This window comes from Ascaphus truei, chromosome 2 (genome assembly GCF_040206685.1).
Source record: "Ascaphus truei isolate aAscTru1 chromosome 2, aAscTru1.hap1, whole genome shotgun sequence".
Lineage (NCBI taxonomy): Eukaryota > Metazoa > Chordata > Amphibia > Anura > Ascaphidae > Ascaphus > Ascaphus truei.
The window spans coordinates 325,416,234-325,424,445 of NC_134484.1; positions in this window are offsets into that span (position 1 = coordinate 325,416,234).

The following is an 8,212-nucleotide window of genomic DNA, read 5'->3' on the forward strand; positions in this document are numbered from 1 at the left end:
ACACACACTGACCCACACTGACTGACACACACACACACTGACCCACACTGACTGACACACACACACACACACACACACACACACTGACTGACACACATAAACACACTGATCCACACTGACTGACACAGATACACACACTGACTGACACACACACACACTGACTGACACACACACACACACACACACACACACACACACACACACACACACACACACACACACACACACACACACACACACACACACACACACACTGACTGACACACACACACACACACACACACACACACACACACACACACACACACACACACACACACACACACACACACACACACACACACACACACACACACACACACACACACACACACACATGACACACACACACACACACACACACACACACACTGACACACACACACTGACACACACACTGACTGACACACATACACACACTGACCCACACTGACTGACACACATAGACACACTGACCCACACTGACTGACACAGATACACACACTGACTGACACACACACACACACTGACTGACACACACACACACACTGACTGACACACACAAACACACACACACTGACTGACACACACACACACACACAAGGAATTCACACTTAGTGCAAATAGCTAATACATGGGATGTGTGCCGAGCACGCGCGTTATAAGTCAAATTTTATTTGCGTTTTGTCAATGAAATTGTATTTTGATTTTTAATTAAAGCATCACCAACACAAATACAATTTCTGTGACAAAAGTCATAGAAGTTTCACTTACTATGCACGTGCACCGCACACACAGCTTTTTTTTAAATGAGAAGCGGTGTGCCACTGTTTCTATACTTTTGATGTTTCAATAATGTCTATCATATCATACTGCTCCCTTGTAGCTATTACTTCAAGCTCGTCCATTTTATCTATCAGGCTTCTTGCATTAGCAAGCATGAATTTAAGTTTTTTTTCAGTCTATACTATTAACCTATCTGCTCCTGCCTTTCTACTCCTATTGGATTTAGTCTTTAGAAGTTTTCTAGAATTATCTGTATTTAATATGGGTGCATCCCTGTTTGCCAAACTCCCACTTGCCCCCATTCTACCTCCATAACCCTTGCTATTTCCCCATCCCTATATAATCTTTTTAGTTGTATATCTGTTTCTTGTCCCTCCCCCCTCCGTCCTAGTTTAAAATCTCATCCAACTGTAGCCGGGACCCCTTTTTCCACCATTTGTTGGATGGTGCACCTAGGGAACGCTCCGATAACGGAGGTTCCGCGCAAGAGGGAGCCGCCATGTTTAGGTTGGCGCCGGTGCAGAACTGGCCTGGCAGAAGGTTGCGCATGCGCAGACAAGGGGAGTGAAGCCAGCGAAGGAGGAGAGCTCGGATAGGAGGGGAGTTAAGGAACTATGGGTCCCAGCAGCCCCCGCGGTACCCCGTGATGCGCGAGGGCCAATCAGGTATGAGGAAGGGAGGAAAAGGAAGTGATGGGGCGCACGTTGTGTCAGAGCTAGCTGTAGGAGGAAGGAGAAGGAGCTCCGGTGTAGGGAGGCCGTCCGCCCCTACCTAGGCCGCATGCCCCAGGCCCAGTTAGGCCCTGAATCCCAGTAGTGTGAAACTGAGCTAGGGACTGGACATAGACAGGTTCCGGAATCCCTTACTGATTACATGATTGCTACCGGGACAGTTCTAAGTCTGCAGGAGGTCTGGGATCGCCCCGGACACCTACGGGTGACGTCATCTATGCCCACACTGATTCTTTGTGAAGATAGTTGCAGAACCAGGTACTGGAGTGCCCGGCAGGTAAACTTCAAGTGCACCAACGGTACCATCATTCACTCAGGACACGTGGCTGCGCAGTCACATACATATACATTCACTGACTCACTTGAGGGTGGGGGACTTATTCCAAAAGGGAACTGGACATGGGTTGGGATCAGCCAGTGAAGGGAGAGGGAGAGTGAGCGTTCGACAGGACGCTGAGAGTAGTGTCTCCTCTAGGGAGGGACACCTGTTGATAAAGCGTATGGTTGCTAAAAGTAAAGTACATTGGTTAAGGTATACTGCTGTGTGTGTGTATTAATGTACATAAGTTCCTGCGAAGACCCACTTCCCCTCGGGCGGAAGCTGTCGCAGGTGGAGGCGCTGCACCAAGTTATAAGTATTGTACGTACCCCAGGCTCTCCGTGGCAGAGTCTTAGGCCCTGTGAGCCTAGAGGTTAGACAGCATATGGTAGTGGTCTGTGTTCGCTAGGAACCAGGGCTACATTTGGAGGCGCTGCTGAGATCTTAGACCTGGGGTGCCCCTCGAGCCAAAAATACCGCCACCATGGCCCTTCCCTCACGTCAGGAAATACGCGACTGGGTGCACAAATGCGCACGCCTGCCCGCCGCGCAGTGGCTGTGACCCCAGTACCCATGGCCCTACCCTTAGAGACATTGCAAATGGCCCTACGACAACTACCGGGTTTTACCAAAGCCCGCCTGGTAGATGTGCTCATAGATCAAGATGCTAAGTGGAACACCTTGCTAGTAGATTGCGATGAGATCTAGTAGTCCTCGAGCCTGCCATCCCTCAATATCTGCCGCTTCCAGACTCTCCGTCCGGCGGAAGCCCCTTGGTCTATCCACTTCGGGACCCCCCTGTGGGGGAACTAGGTGCCGATGACCTAGTCAGTCAGAAGTTATCTATCCCGGGTCTAGTGCATCCGAAGAAGTGGGGGTGCGTAGTGGCATGCTGCAGAAACTCAATGACAAGATAGACCAGTTAACCACCCCCTCAAGCTTACCGCCGTTAGTAGAAGCACTTACCCTAGCCACGCATTCCCAAAGCTACCGGAAATTAAAGGCCTTCTCGGGGACTCTACCTGTGCCCACAGGAGAGGATGGGATAGATCCTTGGAAGGAGCACACTAGGGGAGTAATGGAAGAATGGTCTTGTACAGACGTGGTGAAACGCAAACGGCTCATGGAGTGCTGTGACCCCCGGCGTCCACTTTGATCGGCATTCACCGATAGCAGTACCCCGACCTGACCTCTCGTATGATGATCGAGTTCCTCATCGAGGCCTATAGCGCGACCGAGGATGATGGGGCCTTGTGGGCCAAATACTACGCCATCAATCAAAAGGAGGGAGAAGATTTGTCTGCCTATATCCACCGCGTGCAAATCTCCCTAGGACCCCTGCTGCATCATAAATATGTGACCGCCTCACAGATGGACGAATACCTCTGCAAACAATACCTACGGGGGTCCAGTCCTACTCACCCTATTGCCAACATGATTCGCAATAACCTCACTCGAGGACCCCCCCTCATTTATCAAGCTCTTACAGCAAGTCAAAGAGCACGAAACACATCTCATCCTTCACTCCCCACAGAAGGGTAAAGCAGCCAGCAGCACTAAACCCAAAGGGAGTGCTGAGAAGAAGGAGGATCCACCGGATAAACCCGCCCAGAAAGGGCGAAGTACGCTGGACGAACCTCGCCTCCGTATGACCGCCGTACCCCACCCAGGGATATGTCCTGCTACAAATGCTGGAAAAAGGGAGAGATCTCCTACGATTGTCGGATGGGGGAGTCTCGTCACCAGACCCGGTCACCCAAGAAGTTCACGTCCCAGGCCATGATATGCAGTGTTTACGCGGCCAGCCCAGAAGCCCCGGTTCCCACCCAAAGTGGCGACGGACCCGAGGACGAGAGTAACCGTGTAGGACCGGTAGCGCTGATCCGGGTGCTAGTGGATGGCATCTACTCCTCCGCACTACTGGACACGGGATCTCAAGTGACAATCCTATATCGAGGATTCTACGATTGACACCTCCAGAAGCGGCCTCTGAAATCGGCAGGGCATATCAAAGTGAGAGGCCTAAGCAATGACGACTACCCCATCGATGGCATAGTGACCGTGGACCTGGAGATACAACAGCTGAACACGGGGAAGTCTCACCCCATGAAGGTGGACGCCTTGGTGTCCGGAACCCAAAGAGCCCCCTAAGTATCCGATCATCCTAGGCACGAATGCTGACATTGTACACGCCGTCATCTGGGCCTATCTACAGGAAACTAATGAACTACCCATGTCCAGCATACAGTTACAGCTTGTCCAGGTGGATCCAGATTCCCCTCCGCCACCCTCGGAGGACTACGGACTGTTGTTCTGCGGCCGGGGAGGGCTGACCAGACTCTTACCAGGAGAGACGCAGAGGGTACCCGCCTGGTGTGCCTACGCTGAACGATGAGACGAGGAGCAGCTCTTTTCTCTAGAAAGCACAACAGAAGAAGATGTCCGCCAAAGACATCGGCTAGTACCGGAATTCAGGGATTGGCCGACCGCCATTCCCCGTCGAATTTATGTGCTTGTAACCTAAAAAACACCCTAGCCCCAAGTGTCCTCAAACAAAAAGCAAAGCCTCAGAACTGGCTACAATCAAATAATGGTTTTCATGGCTGCAAGACATGCAGGGCATGTCAATTTAAATCCAGCAGTAAAACAGAATTTACATCTAACAACACAGGTGAAAGGTTCAATGTAGAATCTAGTCTAACCTGCAGGTCAGACCATGTGGTGTACCTCCTGGAATGTCCATGCAAATTGCAATATGTGGGGAAGACTGAGAGACCAATAAGAACTAGAATTATTGAACATCTAAGCAGTATTAAAAGATCACTTTTAACACACAGTCTTTCCAAACATTTCATGGAAAAGCACCAGGGGGACATCACTGGTCTGACTTACATGCCCATTGAACATGTTGCGGGCCACTGGCGGGGGGGAGATCGCAATCTGGAACTCGTGAGAAGGGAAACTTTCTGGATTCATAGGTTGCGGACTCTCTCCCCCAGGGGCCTTAATATGGAAATTGAGATAGCACCTTTCTTGTAAACCATGTAGATACATAAGATTGTTGGATCGAACTAACCAGTTCCTCTGTTTTCTCCATCTACTGTTCTCTCTTCTGTTTTCCTCTTCCACAGCACGCATGAGTTATCTGTTTTTTAGGTAAAATAAGTGGAATTATGTCACTGTATGTCACTGAAGCTCAGTTTCCCCAGGTTATGCACTTAACCAAGGATTTTATTACATTTGTATAAAATTGTAATGAATATGTAAAAATATCTAGTTGTGCTATGCTGAAAAATAGAAATATGTCAATGTATACTACTTAGCGTATTACATCCAGGTTTTGCACTGTACTCAAGATTTTATTGCATTTGTATAAGAGTTATAATGAATATAAACATTCAGTTGTGCTATGCTGCAGAATATTATGTTGTGTATTTCCCATCAGAAAAGGTACTTCCATGCCTAACAAAGGTCAGAGTAAAACTAAGATTATAGATTATGAAACCAGCCCCTCTTGAATATGTATGTGTATCCCTACAAATGTATTAAGTTGTTTACATGATGGAGCTCTCCCATATATTAATATATATATTTTTTATATATTTTTTATTAACATTTTTTCATACATTGAAGAACATGAGGTAAAATTTGTTTATTAATAATCTAAGCCCACTTGTGAGAATAAGTAACATCTCCCCTATTATGGAAACAATGATAAGACACAATTTAACCCCTTCCCTGCTAGATAGAAATATGCTAATGTAATCATATATAGCATGAAAATATTCTGATTCAAGCCTATATTACCACAGTTAATCCCTATTATATTACACTGTTTCCAATTTTTTGGACAAAATTTAGATTCCATAGAATCACCCTCCTGACGATCAGATTACCCATAAAAAAAGCTATGAGTATTATCCGTTTTATTACCTCATATTGCGGTTCCAGAAAGTAACAGGTTAATCCTGTCATGAGTCAGAAGTTTTTTTCCCTATTTGGAAGCGCTCCTTCATGCATACAAAGGCACAGATGGTAATTAGTGCAGACCAGTTTTTTATGCACAAGTGTTCCAGATCAAATTCCAATTAAGGAAGGTATATAATGTCACCTTAGAGTAGGGGGCGGTACACTCCTGAGGAAGCCACACACCCTTTTTTGGCGAAACGCGTAGAGTGGTATCCGCCCAGAGAGGAGAGAGAAGAGAGGAGAAATTTACTGACAGATACTCACAGAACCGCGACCGGAAGTGACGTATCGGGACGGAGCGGAAGTGACGCATCGGTGTGTGAGTGAAGCTGAAACATCCATCAGAGAGGCTGTATCCCAGTGAAGAACTCCACAGTGCCTGCGGGCAGCTGTTATGGGAAGGTGATCGACCCACAGAAGAGGGAACCCACGAGGGGAGAGAGACCTGGATCAATGCGCCCACCGCTGGAGGTACAAAGTCCCTGAGAGTGGTGGTCCACACCAAGTCACACCGGAGGAGGCGGGTGAGCCTGAAGTGTAAACCAAAAAATCTTCTCTCTTTGATCACAATGATTGTGGTACATGCCTGAAATACTTGTTTTTATTGTAAGTGTTCATTTTTTAAACCCCATAAAGTCTAGTTTTTTTTACATTATACTGGTCTGCACTATGGTTTGTATTTCTTTTACATACACTTTGCTGCGGAGCTGAGAGCTGGAGACCTTATCACCTGGTGGGAATACCTGCACAGCAGAGACCATTGAGTGTCAAAACCGCTTGATTTTGACTTACATCTTGTAAGTAGACATCACATATGAGCCAAGAAAGAACGCAGAATTTATATCACTTGAATTTTATTGTCTGCACTTACTGCACCGACACACTTTATTCGAGCAAATACCCAGTATGTACCTGGCAGATACCTGGAATGCGCCGCTCCTCACCTCTGACAAGCCCCGTTGCGTTTGCCTTCCCAGCCTGGGTTCATGCCTGGCTGACGGGCGGCTGATCTGTTAAATGATAATGATTAGGATTTAATAGGCTGCAATGCTTCGCGTGTCTACCAGATGGCATAAATTCATGAATTGTAATGCAGTATATATATATATACTGTGCAGTATTGCAGCCAGCGGGAATAAAATGCTTCAATCACTGCCTGGAAAATAACCCAATGCACTCGGGCAGAAAACAGTCACAAACCTCAATACACCCGGGTATACCCGAATTCGTGGGACTAGCCGAGCTCGAATAAAGTGTGTCGCCAGTGTAGATTGTTTTTCTTGTTTTATGTTCTTTTCCCTTCATGCTCCCCCTGGATTACAACTGGAGAGCTCTACACGATGAACATGGTCATTTGGGGGTTGACAAGACCTTCGGACTAGTGAGAGATCAGTTTTTCTGGCCAAAGATGAGAGAAGCAGTAGAGCATCACTGTCGACGGTGTGTGCGTTGTATTCAGCGGAAGATATTGCCCACCAGGGCAGCCCCAATTGGCCACTTAAAAAGCACCGGGCCTATGGACTTAGTGTGTATGGACTTCCTATGCATTGAACCCGATAGCCGCGGCATAGGCAATGTGCTGGTCATCACGGATCATTACACTAGATACGCCCTGGCCTTCCCGACAAAAGATCAAAAAGCCATTACGGTGGCCAAGGTGCTCTGGGAAAAGTACTTTATGCATTATGGGCTTCCTCAACGACTACATTCCGATCAACCAGTTAGGTCCTGAGTCCCGGTAGTGTGAAGCTGAGCTAGGGACTGGCCATAGACAGGTTCCGGATTCCCTTACTGATTACACGATCGCTACTGGGACAGTTCTAAGCCTGCGGGAGGTCTGGGATCAGACCCCGCTACCAAGTCACAGCGTGTCTGGGTGTGATCGCCCCGGACACCTAATGGGTGACGTCATCTATGCCCACACTGATCCTTTGTGAAGATAGTTGCAAAACCGGGTACTGGAGTGCCCGGCAGGTAAACTTCAAGTGCACCAACAGTACCATCATTCACTCAGGACACGTGGCTGTGCAGTCACATATATATACATTCACTGACTCACTTGAGGGTGGGGGACTTATTCCAAAAGGGAACTGGACACAGGGTGGGATCACCCGGTGAAGGGAGAGGGAGAGTGAGCGTTCGACAGGACGCTGAGAGTAGTGTCTCCTCTAGGGAGGGACACCTGTTGATAAAGCGTATGGTTGCTAAAAGTAAAGTATATTGGTTAAGGTATACTGCTGTGTGTGTGTATTAATGTACATAAGTTCCTGCGAAGATCCACTTCCCCTCGGGCAGAAGCTGTCGCAGGTGGAGGCGCTGCATCAAGTTATAAGTATTGTACGTACCCCAGGCTCTCCGTGGCAGAGGCTCAGGCCCTGTGAGCCTACAG